Source organism: Carassius auratus, unplaced genomic scaffold (genome assembly GCF_003368295.1).
Source record: "Carassius auratus strain Wakin unplaced genomic scaffold, ASM336829v1 scaf_tig00217432, whole genome shotgun sequence".
NCBI lineage: Eukaryota > Metazoa > Chordata > Actinopteri > Cypriniformes > Cyprinidae > Carassius > Carassius auratus.
The window spans coordinates 27037-44614 of NW_020529067.1; the positions used below are offsets into that span (position 1 = coordinate 27037).

General features: G+C 36.4%; 1 long non-coding RNA gene across 1 annotated transcript; it reads left to right on the plus strand.

Annotated features, from left to right (window-relative positions):
• The first annotated feature begins 460 nt into the window (after window positions 1-460).
• LOC113100978 (uncharacterized) lies at window positions 461-10830 on the plus strand. Its single transcript, XR_003289869.1, has 2 exons — window positions 461-4536; window positions 10285-10830. It is a non-coding gene; the product is annotated as an uncharacterized LOC113100978 (long non-coding RNA).
• The last annotated feature ends 6748 nt before the right edge of the window (window positions 10831-17578 follow it).

Here is a 17578-nt window from a genome sequence, read left to right on the forward strand (position 1 = left end):
GTGGGCTGGCAGTTACTGTAATATTAACATCTTAAATACGCTGCAATTAAACTCCCACTATGGCTCTGAAAGAAGCCATTTACTTGAAAAGAGCAAAGAGCAAGACATGCTGTCTATGGTCTGGCTTTTAATATAAAAGCGCTTCAGGCCTGACATTAAATCACTGTATGACCTTTAGAGCAACAAACAGAAGACGCACTATGACAGAAATTCGCCTAGATTGACACAGATGTATTATGATACATCGAAAGTGTTGTGATTTCAATTGGCAGCTGTGCAACACACATTTGTCTTGTGTAGTGCTAAATGCAATGCAATATCATAAACAATGAGAAGGCATTTGTGTCACATCACTTTTCAGAAGAAAACAATGATAAAACGGTCTACTTCTGCAAAATGTCACAGTATTCTTATAAAAAAACCTTGTTGGCACATCAATGTGACACTCAGTTTGATCAGTGCCACACTTCCGTTTCCTGACAGCTCTACTGGTGTTAATCATCTAAATAAATATCTTGTAAAGCTTGCTTTTGTGCGTTGAGGATCCAGTGCATGAATGAATGGGCACATTTTGTTTGTTGCAAGTCAATTTACAAAAGAAAAAGACAGATTCCAAATTCAATAACACTTGTTTTGGACGTATTTGTTTTTATTAATCTGTAGACGTGTAAATCTTTTTGGTGAACTGATATCACAATAAGTCCATTATAGTTTGAATAGCACAGATCTTAGAGTCCAAGGTTTTTCTTTTCATGTTTCACCACAGAAAATATAGGAATGGAATACATTTCGCTGGCCCCTCGAGTCTCAACACTTTTTGCATTTCTTTATGATTCAGTGACGAATCATGGCAAAATACACACAAGATATGACCTTAAGGTCATTTTGAAAGTTGAACTATTTGTGATTTGTACAGCTTGAGATAAAAGATTCTTCAAGTGTCAGTTTTTTAACCAAGATGTGGAGGATTTTGATCCTTTTAGCTCAAGGGCAACAAAGAATTAAATAGCTTATTTAAAGCACACCATCAGATCCTAATTAGTGGCCATGAGTTCTGGACTACCTGAGGATTTGGAGACATTGGGTCGTGTTTGTACATTCTTGATATGCTATCAGTGATCCAGACGCAAATCTGGAAAGCTCTGCGCAGGAAATGAAGAAACTTCTTGGCTACAAGTGATGCAAAGAGCCTAGTGGACAGATTGCTGCCCATGTTTACAAACAGTGCCTTTATTAATATATAATGCGAGATTAATGAAAGTCTAGTTCAAAGGTCAGAATTTTAATAGCGCATTTAACATTTAACACTTTTTCTGTGAATCTAATATGGTTCAGACGACAGCGCTGTAATTGAGATATAGTCTACATCCGCATTAAAACTGCAATACTACGCTTGAAGTGGTAATGTCAAGTGTCTCCCTTGAGCAATGGCTGCGGACAGCATTAACATCTCTCTTTTCCTCTGCCTTGTCTCAGCGTCTGGTCTTGATGGATTGCCTGTGCACATGATGGAGCGGTGAGGAAGAGATGATGAATTGGTCACGTCAAGCTCGTTCCTAAAGACAGCGGGGGCTTGAGGTAGATGCCACCCAGCAGAACAGCCAAAACTATGATCTCAGATCAGTTGCATGTGTAAAGAAGCAATGCAATCCACCATTCCACAGAAGGGTGTTGCATATGCCACTGAAATCTGGATATCCACGGGCCTCTTTGAACAGGGATTACCGTCCTCACAGTCCAGGATTTAACTTTGATGTGAGCACAGCGGTGGATGCCAGATGATGAGGCCCATCTGTGGTCTGGATCTTTTAGGATTTTATGCTCACCTGCTTGAGAGGATCCACGTTGTCACAGATGTGATCGTTCTGAGTCAGGCTGATGGATCATTGCATATGCACAAATCACAATACATAATTAAAAGATAAACAAATAGTAGAAAGAAGATAGTAACTGATCAGAGTTCTCTACAAACTTGGGTTCCCAAATGGGGGTTTTCACTGCGATTCCATAGAATAACCATTTTGGTTCCCCAAAGAACCTTATTTGTTAGTGTGATAAACATTTGAATTATCGGAAAAAAATGTTTTTACACTGTGTAGAACATTTTGTCCAATGGAAAGTTCCAAGGATGTTAAAGGTTCTTTATTCAATTTAAAATGCCAATAAAGAACATTTCTATTTAAGAATGAACATGGTCAGTTTACAATCTTTAGTACAGTAATTCTGTAATGCTTGGAATACGAGATTAATATTGCCTAGAAAACCCAGTGTACGTGAAGTGAAGTGCAAAGAGTTTCAAAAGGGAACGAGGACAAAACAATATACTAGACATGTTTTTTTTTTTTTTTCTTTTATCTTATAGTGGGCGAGAATGGAGGGCCTCGGAGCAAAGAGCACTCATACGTTATGAGTATATGCACAATCCTCGCCCACAGTTTAGGATGAAGTAGTTTAAGATTATACAATTACTAAAGTTTTAAAGCAGAACATATATGGCCAACCTGTATATCCTAAAACCATCCAAATGCAGTTTAGGCTATTGTGGTTCTGTAGACACCGGTTTCTGGGAATCAGTTTGTTATGCTTGGCAACAGTTCTCCAACTTGACTACAGGATGGAGCCTTGCAGATTTGTGTAATTCTATAGAAATCAGTGATGTACAATGAAGCTGATTGTATTTTCCAACCAGTTTCAAAGTTATCATCAGGTCAGAACTTGCAAACCACTTGAAAATGTCATGGTCGATGCCTTTAAATCTTCAATTCTTTTCCGGTTACACAAGAGAAAGACCATTTTTCTAGTTTAGTCTGTTGTGACGGTTGACCTCATGAACAGAGGGATTCTTCTTGGCACACTGGAGTGGGCTGCAGCTCTGGGTATCTGCCACATACCACCAAGCCCTCCGATGTACATGGCACTGTGTCTTTGGGCGTTTCTTCCGAGCAGAGCAACCGGCTAGCATGGCATCCAAACAACAACTGCCCACTCAGACCAAAACAAGCCACACTTCTTCTTCACTACGCTGGCAAACAGGCCAGCAAAACAAACAAACCAAGGGCAGTGGAAGTTCTGCCACTCCATGTCACTGCGAGTATCATACAGTGGTTTTCATAGACAATCTGAAAGAAATGTTGGAGGAAAAAATGATCTCATGTTTGGCTGCCACAAAATCTGAATGTTTTGACAGTTACTGGTAAGCTAATTTGGGTGGTCATACTTATCAGGATGCAGATCTGGAATGGCCACAGACAACATTTACATCACTCCATGCCATTTCTTTCCAACATAGCTGAGGTTTCACTGCGGCGTTACGGAAGGATGACTGTTTAAATGATCAGTTTATGCAAATACTTCCTTATTAAATTCAGATTGTTTTTTAAGTGTTCTTGAGATCTTATGCCAACAAGTTTATAAAAGAAAGAATGGCGACTTTTTGTCCACTTTTGATTATATTGTAAATTTGATTGTATATTTTTACTGCAAAATGTTTGCACACATTCTGATCAATTAACTGCATAAACAGCACTCCTTTATGGAATAGAGTAGCTTAAAATGAAATAAATGTTTCATCTTTATTTGTGTTCACTCCGTTTTTATTTTATTCATTTTTTTAATCCGTTTTTCATATTGCCAGTGGCTGTCAAGTGTAAACACTAACATAATATTATATTTCACTCATGCTGTGAAGATTTGTCATATAATTTTGACATATTTTTCAAATATTTCCACATTACAATTGAACCACATCCATGAATGGAATATTACATTGAATAATCGTTTCTGAGTGAACCTTTCCTTTAAAGAATAAAACCGTCAGGAGGCTAAAAAGAGGGGTGAAGAGATGAGAGAGAGTGAGAGAGAGAGAAAGAGAGAGAGGAGAGATTACCGCACTAAAAGCTTTTCTGCTCTGGCTAAAGGCTAATGTTATTGCCATACTGAAGAAATCTCCGGAGCTGAAGAAAAAAGCGCTGAGCTGATTCATAAATGGACTGTGAGGATCCTCTGGGACAATAATTAGACAAGTCTCAGGCTCAATCTCGCTTCATCCCGCATGTTTTCTCTCTCAGATGATGGATTTACAGCCTTGGCGTGGTCTGGGAAATAATTCATCAGGTTTTAGTGAGAGTTTTAGCCGTTAATTGAACAGTTCCTTACCTCAGCTCGGCAGCGCGCGAAACTCTAGTCCTACGCCAACGGTTCACAGCTCTTGAATATTAAGTAGATCCCAATGACGTCGCCGATAGCTTTCCAATGGGAAACGAGTCTCTTGTAAACTTTTGTTAAATTATTCTGACGTCGCCTACAGAACGTCCAATAGCAAAAGCTTGATCTTTAAATATTAATTACGTGTTTCTGACGTCGCTTGGTATTCGTCAACCGGCTAATACATGGATCATGAATACTAAGTGGCAAACTTTCACCATAGTAGGATTGGTAAATTCGCGTCGCAGTTCGAGGTTAAATGACATGATCTGGAGAGGTTCACTTCATTTCCAACATCCTCATGTGAACCATCACAATACTTGATTTAATGCGGTAAGTGGCTCTGAATTGCATTATAAACGACTTTTTAGTAAAGCTATCTATCTATCTATCTATCTATCTATCTATCTATCTATCTATCTATCTATCTATCTATCTATCTATCTATCTATCTATCTAGTCTGTCTGCCTATTTTGAGGAATCTTTTTTTCACATTGATCCCTGTTTTAAGTTAAATTTAAGATGAAATGAAACTGAGACATTCCAAAAATTGTTTTTAAATTTTTTTTTTTTTTTTTTTTTGTGTGTGTCAGACATTGAGTGTAAACATAAGTGCATGTACTTTGCATTGTAATTGAAAGGTTTCTGTACTGAACTGTATTGAACCAGATGCAAGTGCAGGTCTTATGGACCCTGATAAATATTTAAATGTGTACTGGAGTGAGTAACAACCCATTTGGAAAGTCTGGAAGCAGTAGAAGGAAATTGTATGCATCTTTTCAAACTCCATCCTTTATGAAAGGGATGCGGTTGGAAGGATTGAATCAGGCGGCCAGACAAGTTTAAACCACGGCATGAAATGACTTTGATAGGCCAGACTGCTGCATTTTTACTTTACAAACATGGCATGATCAGACTGGAATGTTCGGCTGTGGTTGATGAAGTACAAGCTCACACACGTGGAGACGTGGGCCCATAATGCAATGGCTTCAGGATTGACGTTTTTAGTGCTTCGGACACCTTGTGAGACAGCTTTTCTCCACTAAATCCTTTCATTTGTACTTCATTGTTAGATTAATTTGTTTTATATCCCCTCTTTCAAAAAAATAAAAATTGCACACTTATTACACATCTTCTCATTGAAATGTCAGAAAGGCCATGCTGTGCAATGAAATGCAACTGGAAAATAAGTGACTACTATATCAATCAGAAATGGAAGTAGAAATTTGTATCTACTGGTCAATGTAGTTTGACAAGGACATTAATGCACTGATATGTTGCTCAGGATGCAATGAAAAATATGACAGATTAGAAATGCTAGCAATTTGAGGCATCTTGTGTGTTTGGAACAGATGGATTTTCCTCATTGGCAAGGTCACCGTCTGCCCATGTCAACACATCTTGATGTTTAATATGCATTGCGGCTGTCTCTACCATGTGCACTTCAAAAGTAAAGAGTTAAATGGTGTTTTATTCTGCAGTCATTTGATTCTTTGGCCTCTCATGAGGATGAAATATGAGCAGGCTGGTCAGCATATTTAGAGATTTATAGATGCAGTGCAATAATACGGGCAAAAACATGTTTCACATTAGCTTGAAAATAGTGTAATCCAAATATCAGAGATGTTTGTATTTGTAATTTAATTATATTATTAGCATAACAAATAGAGTTTAAAGTTAAATTCAAAGATGAACAAGAATGTCTTTGGTGTGTATCTTTGATGATGAAGCATCTTGAGCTTCATAGACCATCTGTACAAAGAGTCACGTGATCAGTGTCACTCATTTACTTGCATTTTAGTAGCGACCTAGAAATAGTTCCTCTTCATTAAATGTCATAACTCTTGGTGTACTTTCGGGTTTAGGTGGAAACGTGGTCTGAGGCTTGTTAACCCCATACGTTCCTCATTTTTCTTTTTCCTCTTCTTTTTAGTATACATTCTAGAAAATGTAGTTGTTTTTGGTGATATACATCCAACCTGACATGGTAGAAGGCACTGGAAACATTAACGCAACCCAACACTGTTAAAAATAAAGGTTTTTTATTGGCATTGATTGCTCCATGGAGAACTTTTAACATCTATGGATTCTTTCCATTCCATAGAAGGTTCTTCATAGTGGAAAAAGCTTCTTTAATGTTAAAAATGTTCTTCACACTAAGAAAAAATAAAGTTTTTTTTAATTAATAATTTTTACTGAAAGTTTCTTTAGGGAACCCAAATTGGTTCTACTATGGCATCACCCTTTTTAAAGAGTATACAGACATGTTTAAAGAAGCTGACATTTCTGCCACAGATCATTTAGTCTTAACAGCTCCCAAAAATGAGGCCATGCTGCCATTATCCAATCAGTCTCAGAGATTTTGTCTGACCTTTTCCTACATGGCTGCTCAGCCAGGCCATGAGCAATTTGGCACAGTCATTCTGTTTGAGTACACCAAAATTCAAAACAATTCATTATTTACTCACCCTCATGTCATTCTAAACCTGAATGTTGTTATTTATGCGGAACACAAATGTGAACATTTTTTAAGAGTCTTTATGCAGCTCTTGCTATAATTGAACATCTAAAGGATCTAAGGATAATAGTATATGGTTTGGAATGATGCAAGGCTGAACTATATCTTTAATAAAGAAGAAAAATAGAAATTCCATGAAAGCTAATGTAAATTCCTTTCTTTGCTTTGTCATGCAGAATGTAGTCGGCCAGTGAATGCAAATGTAATGCTGGTTTTGGTCCATATGTGATCATATTCTATATTTGTAATTTTATTACATCATTTAAAATCTCTGTTTTTAAATGTAGTGTTCAGTTAAGCTAATCTCAGTGTGAGGTGTTGCACAATAAAACGTGTTACTCTCAGACTTTTACAGCAACCTTTTGAAATGTATTTGGCAACAAGAGACTCTAATTTACAGCAAATTCACAAGCAGATCTCACAGGATCTGTTTCTCAGCTTCTGTTTTCCTCTTTTCGTTCATTGGTTTCATGCTGTTTAAATACAGAATATTAAATTCCTGATTAAGTATGGGAGGAATGGGGCTAGGTGTTAACATACATTTCCCCCGGCTGGAAAAATCTGGCACCACAGTGTCCTATTCACAGTACACTGACACATGTCCTCAACCGCTTTAGCAATTTCCTGGAGAAAGCCGGACAGTTGCAGACTCTTGCTACACCGTAAACCCAGTGTACAACAACACTTTTGCGTTTGATTAGAGTAGTAGTGCACGCACATGATGGAGGGATGCATGCAACATAGCTGAGGTAATATTTAATGTATATATATATATATATATATATATATAGGCATATATATTGCTTTATTACGATAGAAATCTTGGGAAAATGGGATTTAGTGATCTTCAGGCCTACAAATAGCATATATATATTGCCATTCAAAAATTTGCATTATTTAGTTTTTGAAAGAAGTGTTTTATGCTCACCAAGGCTGCATTTATTTAAACAAAAATACTGTAAAAATAGTAATAATATGAAATATTATTCAAATTTAAAATGACTGTTTTCTATGTGAATATATTTTGAAATGAAATTTATTTCTGTGATGCAAAGCTGAATTTTCAGCAACATTACTGTTCTTCAGAAATCATTCTAATATGCTGATTTGCTGCTCAAAAAAAACATTTCTGATTAATTTCAAGTTTGAAAACAATTGTCCTGTGTAATATTTTTGTGCCTTTACAGATCAATTATATGCATCCTTTCTGAATAAAAGTATTATTTCTTTTTAATTACCGATCTCTTTTTGAATGGCAGGCGATTATTTCAAGTGACAGTTCACCCCAAAATGATTTATTTCCAAAATGAAATTTACTTACCTTCAAGTCTAATTCTTCTGCTGAATACTAAAGAAGATGTTTTGAAGAATGTTGGTAACCAAACAGAAAAAAGAAACTCATACAGGTTTTGTGAAATATCCTTTTAATTTTACAAATGCACATTGATATATTATGTTTTCGACTACAAATAAAATAATTTACAAACCCTTATCCTTATAATCCCAATCAGCTAAAAAGTAATGCCAAACCATTTGTCAATAAGCTTGTTTTTCCCCATTGTTATCAGTGAAATTTTGAATATATTCAGCAATAACAATTAACCAAAATATATTCTAGTTCCTCAGCAAAATGATATCAGACGAGCACAATCGTGCCATTATGACATCACTACGAGCGTGGTCTAGGAATGCTGTGGAAACAACAATAACGCATCACATTTTTCTGCAGCATGAAAAGTAGCAGTCGTCATGGCTTTAAAATTCGGCTTTCCGTCCTCCAGTCAAGGCATGTCCAAATCTAATGGGTCATTCTGTTTCAATCGGCTCCATGAAAGGAGAATGGCGACATTGGGTCACTTTTTCACAGGACAGGACCATAGCAAACTATTTTCTACACGATCACCCCCTTTCCCCTTGTTTTTTATTCTTGAGGATATTTCACTCCAGTAGTAGAACATGCTACAGAGCTCTTAAAATAGGTTTCTGGGAACAAAAATGTGTCCGGTAGCTGTTTGCAGTGCTCACGTCTTGAGCCATTCAAAACACTAGCCATGTTTTTCCAGGAGTGCTTTGAAAAGATGAACTTTGACTGAGCAGCTGTATCTGTAAAATGGTAACATCTGCTGGTTAATCATATTGGAATCGTCTCAGGCAGTCGATGTCTATCAGCTAAACAAGACAATTTATATCGAGGAGAAGATTATTGCATTCCAGGTTTAAGAAACTGTGGTTTACGTTTTATTCCCCTTAGGATCAGGGCTTTTTTGGAACCAGCTGCCCTTAGAAAAGTCCAATTAAAGTCCTAATATGCTGAATCGGGAAGCTTTGAAAGCTGCAACTTTTAAGGAATAGTCCACCAAAAATTTCTGTTTTGTCTGTTGTATCATTAAATAAGAAATTTTGAAGCACCTAAAATCAGAAAAATATATAAAATTGTCACAAAAATATTTGTTAACTGATTTCTTTTAAGTCACTGAGTCATTGATTTTTTTTATAAGTCATATAGTTTGTGTAGCAAGCCAAAGCTTTCGGAGTCAAAAATATGGCATAAATTCCAGGTTTTACATTATTCAATGAAAAAATTATGTTTTAAGTTAAAAGTACTAAAAGTAAAAGTCCTTTTTTCAGACACTTGTAGATGTTCTACGTAATACAGAAATAAATGTTAATCATTTATCATTTTTCACTGTATATGGTTAGGTAGCTGGTAATAAGTTAACCATTTATAGGGTTTTACTGTAGCATTTTTACAATTACATTTTACAATTTACCTTTTCTATAAATATTAAATAATTATAGTATACTACATTGTATATAAACATTTAAATTTACACATTTAGCAAACGGTTTTATCTAGAGTGCTTACAAAAGAGGAACAAAAGCAATTTGTCAAAGAGCCAACAATATTTATAATATACGAACAATGCCATGTTAATTAGACAATTGGATTAGGAAGCAAGATAGACTTTCACTTCTTACACTATTCAAAATATTTTTTATATAACTTTTTTAAATTCAGTGTTTTTCTTTTCAGTTTTATTTTTGTAATTAGTGTTGATGCTGCAGGTATTGTTTTTATGCTCTAAAGATACTTTTAAAAAATACATTATATAGTGTATACTATGTTTTTATAAAGTTTAGAACCTCATAACTTTCTAAAATATTCTATATTTTATTATGTCTTCAATTTAGTTAACCTTAACTACTTATCCAAATGTTTTCTTCTCTGTAGTTTAAAGCTATAGTGTAATTTCTTCGTAACTAGCACTACTCAACTGAATGGCTAAATAATGACTGTTTTCAAGCAGGTTTCCTGAACTCTCACTCCATCTGCAGTTGGTGGAACAAATATAAAAATGTTTTAACATCAAAATAGTTGCATATATAAGCTTTAACAACTATAAATTATGAGTAGCTTGTCTTCAAAATTACAGTTTTACCGCATTTTCCCTGAGAGTGTTGATAATATACAGTAGAGTGGTTTAGACCACCACCAGGGGTCGAATCCCACAATGCCAACCTGGCTTGGATAAGCTGACTATCTCTCCCTCTCTCTCCACAGGGCACAGGCCGCCCCAGGACACAGCTGGACGGCATCTGCGAAGCATTTGGATGTGAAGCGGGTGGGTGGGAGGTTCGGCTGTGGTGGGGAGGGTTCCTGGCACCGTGATTTGGTAGATAAACAGAAATGAAAATCACATTGCCAGGGATTTCCACCCCTGCGCAGTTCTCCAGGTGCCCCACATCTACACCACCTCCCGCTGGTATGTGTCCAGCTCCTGACCGGGTGTATTTGGGAGAACCTGTAACAACAAGAGATTTGTCTGAATTATTTATCATTCATCAAAACTTACTTGCTCCATCTAGGGAATGATTTTACTTTAATAAGTCAAGCATGACTACATGATATTACTAATGCTCATACTTGGGGTTATGGATTTAAACAAACTCCTAACCATAAGAATAAAACTTTGGTTGCTTGCTTTTCTAAGAAATCCGAATTGTTTTGCCTGGTGGATGATAAAATGTGCAAATGAATCCTTAGGCAAAGCGTGAAGTACCAAAATAGAGCCCTTTTGACTTTGCAATAGCAATGTCCTGGCAACTCAACTCCAATCTAGGAACTAGAGTAAAGCTCTTTTTGACTTTGACCTCTAAGCAATCAGTATAACAATGTGATAAAGCCACTATAACAACTTAGCAACGCCCCAGCAACAACCAACAACACTCTTGCATTGTGTTGGTGAGAGTTTTGCACAGACAAACGCCACTCACATGTTCTTCTGAAAATGCAAAACTCTCTTTTTTAATGTACTTCTTACCACAACATATTAAGATTCAGTTGTTTTGTTTATATAACCCCTTTGGCATTTAGTTCATATGAGAGCAACTCCTTGGTGTGTTTTAATAACTCAAACAGTGACTCATCGTTTTGGAAATATCATGTTTCCTCAGGAATGACAGATAATGGTTTACTGGAATATCGGTGAAGACAAAAGGGCATCTGGCAAGTTTCAAAAAATGTAGATGCAAACCTCATTTGACACCCACAGCGTTTAGGCCTGATATCAGATGATACGTTATGAATGACTGAAAAATCTTGAATAACACAATGCTGACTGGTTGGTGGTTCTCTGGTAATATAAGGCAAGGCAAGGCAAGTTTATTTATATAGCACATTTCGTACACAATGGTAATTCAAAGTGCTTTACATAAAAGAAAGTAAAACAATCATGAAGAAAAATAATAACAAAAATAAAACGAGCAATTTTAAAACTTTTAAAATGATTAAAACATTTAAAAACAGAAAATGATTTTACATTAAAAAAAATAAATAAATAAAAAACAGTGAAAATATAGTGCAATCAGTTCGGACATTGCACAGTGCTCATTCAATACATGCACAGCTAAACAGATGGGTTTTGAGTCTAGATTATAAGTTGATTTGTCATATTTTTATATATAATAGGTAATTATATTAGTGCAAATTTATTTATTTATTATATTATATATTAAAACTAAAACAACCCACATGGAAATAATGTACAATATATAAACATATGTTTTAATATATGTTTTGATATAGGTTTGATATAGGTTATAATGTATGTGACATATAAAATTGGCCGTTTTCCTATATTATATGTACATATATGCACATGTGTACATACTGTATATATGTACATATATACGTGCATACATATGCCTATATAGGTACATATATGCACGCATATATGTGTGCATTTATGCACGTATATATGCACCTATATGTTCACCTATATGTTTACCTATATATTAGTAAAATTATTCAAATCCATAGCTGCTAGGCAACATAAATAAAAGCCCAAAATGTTGAAATTTACATTATTTATTTACTTAAGAACAGTCAAATAGTAAAAGACAAAATAAAAAAACGACAAACCATTTTGTTATACATTTCCTTTCCACTATCTTCATAAAAGAAAGAACTGACCTTGTAAATAGTTCAGGAAAATGTGTAGACATCATAGCTTTCCATCTCCTCTCACTTAAGTGCCATATTGAAATTCCATAACATGCCAATTACATGTAATACCAATTTCATGTGTTCGCACATACATAAGTTCTTGCATAATTTTTTTTTTTTTTAGTATATTCTTAGTTATTGCTTTGATAATAGCAAATATGAGCTAGGCATCATGTATGACAGTTGCCAAAGTGAGATATGAGCTACAAAATGACCAGATCCTGCCATGAGCTATATAGGAGACATATGTATAGGGCTTATATGTGGGATATGAAGAAGCAATACAGGAGACCTACAGTATATGAACTGTAATATGCACATATATGCACCTCAATTTTTGCCTATATGTGGTATATATGCAACATTTATGTGCTTATAAACTGCATATAGGTTTCATATATGTGCATATATCCTCATATAGGTTCTTTCCATGTGGAAACATTTATTAGGATTTCCCAATGGCTTCAAGTGTGGCTTAATCGAATATATTATATATTATTCTTGTCCTTTTCCATTCAAAACTGGTGTTGAGCATTATTTGTGTTAAAATCGCAATGACTATGCAGGTATAAATACTCAAAATCCCAGCTAATACACTCATTCAACTGCACCCTTTCCATCTTGAGTTCGTCCAACAGGTATTCACTTGCTAAAGGCACAGAGCTTAGCTAATTGGTGAGCACTGATCCCTTAAGAATACTGTTCACAGTGGCTAAGTTCAGTGCCTGAAGTGAACTGAATGACGGTATGTGTACAGGAAATCCGCCCATCCCGTCGTAATCAGGTGATGTCCACCCACTCTCTCTGGCATCAAAGTAAGACAGGGCAGGAATTGGACGTAATGATGCCAGTAAATGTGAAACCAGTTATGACATGTACGCAAAAGAGGGAATGTTAAGCTCTTAGTCCTTAGCTCTGTTAGAATCACATCTGAAAACCATAAGCCAGAACGGATGAAGTAAAAGTGTCAGGTTTTGATTTTATAGCTCAGGTTCGAATCACTTTGTCGAATGCAATGGAAGTGCTGGCACACAAGGTTCAAGTCCAGTTAGACCAGTTCTTGTGTGTTAGTAAGCTCACACCAGTCATTTGAAAGCTGCAAGGTGTGGATGTTCACAGTTCATCCCAGTTCATCTTCATTTCAACTACAAAAGTGCATCAACTCCACTGACAGAACAACTACAAATACCATTTTATTTTTTTATTTGAGGAATAATTCATATGATTAATGGGTTACTCCACCCCAAAGTGAAAATGTTGTCATTAATCACTTAACCCCATGTCGTTCCAAACCCGTAAAAGCTTAGTTCATCTTGGAGACACAATTTAACATATTTTGGATGAAAACCGGGAGGCTTGTGACTGTCCCGTTGACTTTCTGACTAATTGTTGAATAAAGTCGTTATTTTAGTTTTCTTCGCATATAAAAAAGTATTTTCGTCACTCGTTACGGTTGAACCACTGATGGAGATGGACTATTATGATGATGTCTTTCATGCCATCTTGAACCTGTTGCGAAATCTGCGATTTCACATGAATTCATACTAGAGTGACTGAATTTCGCCATCGAAAATTCGTCAAACAACCGCACCTAAAACTTTAGGCATGTTTGAGAAAATGATGGATTGTAGTCGTAAACTCTTGCCAGTAACTGCATTTTTAACCTTCAAATTACTGCAAATTGGGGTCAGATAGCTTACATTATGGCTTCCCTGGAGTCTTTACAAACAAGGTGTTGAGTCGTGACCAACCTTTTATTTGTTCAGACAAATCCTCTCCGATCATTTGAATAATTGTGATGGTGTGGTGTTGACAACGATTGAGGGCCGTGCCCTCTTGTGCCTGCTAAACTGGTATCAGTTTGTTGATTAAATGCTGGCTCAGTTTCAGCAGGAACAGGAGTGAAGCCCTAGTGCCACTGCCGCACTCTCCTCCAATCAGGAATGCAGCGTGCTTTATCCTCCAATCAGCATGCAGTGTCCACCACTCCGTCTGATCAGCACAAAATGTGCTTCTCTTTTTCTCAGCTACATAAACATCTGACATCAGTGAAATATAAAACATGTTTTCAAGAGAACTGACCTTGGTGAAATATGAATGGTTAACCATTAGAGGTCAAGCAATTGAGGATAATGATTTTTTGCATACTTATGAAAGCCATATCCATGTTTTTAGTGCTGCTCTCAGCAAATGCATGGCCAAGGGAACGCACAGTGTTAAGATCTAAAGATGTACGTTCAACTGGTTTTACCTCATGCTTGAGAAACGCCTGCAGTGAGTCTCTCTGTGTTAAAGATAGTTCAAATGAATTACGACAGGAGACTTATTTTAGGTGGTGCTGTCATATTCATTCATAAATATAAAAAAAAATGGAAGACTTAAGGTTGATCATAAATCTTTTTTGCATACTTATGAAAGCCATATCCATGTTTTTAGTGCTGCTCTCAGCACATGCATGGCCAAGGGAACGCACAGTGTTAAGATCTAAAGATGTACGTTCAACTGGTTTTACCTCATGCTTGAGAAACGCCTGCAGTGAGTCTCTCTGTGTTAAAGATAGTTCAAATGAATTACGACAGGAGACTTATTTTAGGTGGTGCTGTCATATTCATTCATGCATATAAAAATGGAAGACTTCAGGTTGATCATAAATCTACCTCAGTCTGTTAACTTTCTGCTGGCTACCTACGCTTTTTCGTTTTTTTGCAAGAAAGAGGAAAGATTACAGCTGGACAAATGTCAGGTTTATTGATTGGATATCACTTCTATGTTCATATATTATTATAAAATAGTATTTTCATAGATTTCAGCATGCTGCTATGAGATTGCTAGGATGTTCATAATAGTTTTTAACATGTTTTTAGATTGGTGCCATGTAGTTGCTAGAGCACATTGCTATGTAGATGCTAGCATGCAAATAACTACTTAATCAAAAAAAATATTATAATTAGTTATATCGCATATCTGAGGGACAGCTTCTGTACTGCAGGTCTCACGGCCTGACTTGAACTGCTCTCCTCGCTCTGCAGCATTGACAGCTACTTGGAAAGATTTGTGCTGCTCAGAAACAATTATAGGCCATAAATGCATCAGTGGGAAGGAGCTGCGGGGATGAAAGCGGAAAGCCTCCTATTTTAGTTTCACAGCGATGTCGGAGTCCTTTTATCATGTGCTCAGAGACTGACCAGATTTCGTGACGTGGCCTCCTTTAGTTATTTGATATTGTTTTTGCTCCCTGCGCCACCATGTAGTCAGTTTGTTTGCGGTCCAGACCAGAGCTGTGTGCTTTATAATTGGTTTAACTTGAACAAGACCAGCTGTGCAATAAAGCAGCAAAGCCACGTAAAGAAACCCACGGTACCGGGCGGTTTCTGGATCACGATCCAGAGCATCTGTGCTGAAAGTCAGAGTTTGTCACATATTTATTAAAATACATTTAAAGACATGTTGACACCACATGAATGTCTCTGAGGTCCTCACGGCATGCCACAGATTAACTCTCTTCCAATGTTTTCCTCTCCTCCAATCAGCATGCAGCATGTTTTCCTCTCCTCCAATCAGCATGCAGCATGTTTTCCTCTCCTCCAATCAGCATGCAGCATGTTTTTCCTCTCCTCCAATCAGCATGCAGCATGTTTTCCTCTCCTCCAATCAGCATGCAGCATGTTTTTTCTCTCCTCCAAATCGGCATGCAAACACTACCTTGTTTCTCAGGCAACGACTGGGTTCATCTTATCCTCAGCGATCTTGTGAGCATTTCTCAAGTTAAATCTCGTAGCAACTGAATAACGATAAACACATGCTTAATTTCTTATTCGACAGACTCTTGTCCTGAAGGGAACAATCCTGTTAATGGTGCCTAGAGCCACATTTATATCACACAGTGATATTCTATGCAAATCACAATAATAACTAGTGAACACATTTACCTAATCCGGGTTTTTTTTTTCTTCTTATTTATGATGTGTGTTTTTTTCCAAGAATGCCAAAACAACATATTTCCCTTAATTTAAAGAGACACTAGACAATGAGAACATTGTGTTGGTCTTTATTTCTGCTCCGAGTTGTCAATTAACTGAAATGTTGAACTCATTTGCATGGACTCTGGAATGGTTTGGATTGCTATCAAGCCAACCAGCTACAAATGTGCAGAAACCAATGAGCTGCATTCATCCGAGGACCCTCTGAGAACTTCCCCATTATCTGTCTGCAGAACACCTGGAGGCGACGCGCTGTCTGCACGCAACCGCAGTTAACCCTTCATGCCCTCTATAAAGAGAAGAACATAAATCCATATTTCCTTCAAGACATCATGCAGTCGTAAACTAAACTGTAATCATCTCAGGAACGAACGTGTTTGCGGTGCGTGACGGCTCTCTCTCATAAGACAAGCTCACACCACCAGTGATAACTATTTTAACATCTGCAACTGACTAGTTAAATATTCCAAAAATTTCACAAATAACTTATGGACATAATTTGAATATAAGTCAGACCCTGAAGTGTGTTGCTGTTTGTGTCTCTTCTGATGTCATTCATTGTTTTACCAATGTATCCACACAGAGAAGATTCTTCCAGATTTGTAAATGTTCATCCAATCTCATTTAAAAAAAAAAAAGACTTTCTTCATTTTAAATGTCTTCTTCGGGTTGTTTGAGTACTCAAAAGAGAATATTAAATAATTGCTTTCCTGCTAGCCAAATTTTACATACATTGACAAAAAGTCTGGCTCTAAACCTCGCTTTTCTTTATTCAAAGTTGATGTAGACAATTATAGGGAAACTATTTTAAACTCTGTTCATCTTAATGCAGTGAAAACAGCACCTCTATTTCCATTCTATGTGTTTTTAACCTGGCAACACATCCCATCCAAGAAAAATATAATACAAATCCTTGGTTATTATAGTTTAACCATGGTAGTTATGGTAAAGTGGTTAGGCCTATGTAAAAATAAAACCTTCTCAGGTGATATCAATGGTGGGATCTATTTCAGATGCGGCAATAACAATGATTACATACCCACATATTTACTTGTAAATTAAATTACATTGAATTTATGCATTTAGTAGACGCTTTTATCCAAAGCGACTTACAGTGCATTCAGGCTATCAATTTTTACCTATCAAAAAAAAGAAAAAAAAAACTTGTTTGATCAAAATTATTGCTAGGGACAATTTAGTCATCGCTGCATCCCATCTAACAATTTTTGGTTTCCAATATGGTCTAGGAATGTTAGTTTTTGTTTTTGCTTGTTAAAACAATAACCTACAGGGAACGTTCCTAGAACGTTCTTATTTGGTTTCAAAATAAAAATGGAACGCTAGGGGAACGTTCTGTGTTTGTTGGGATA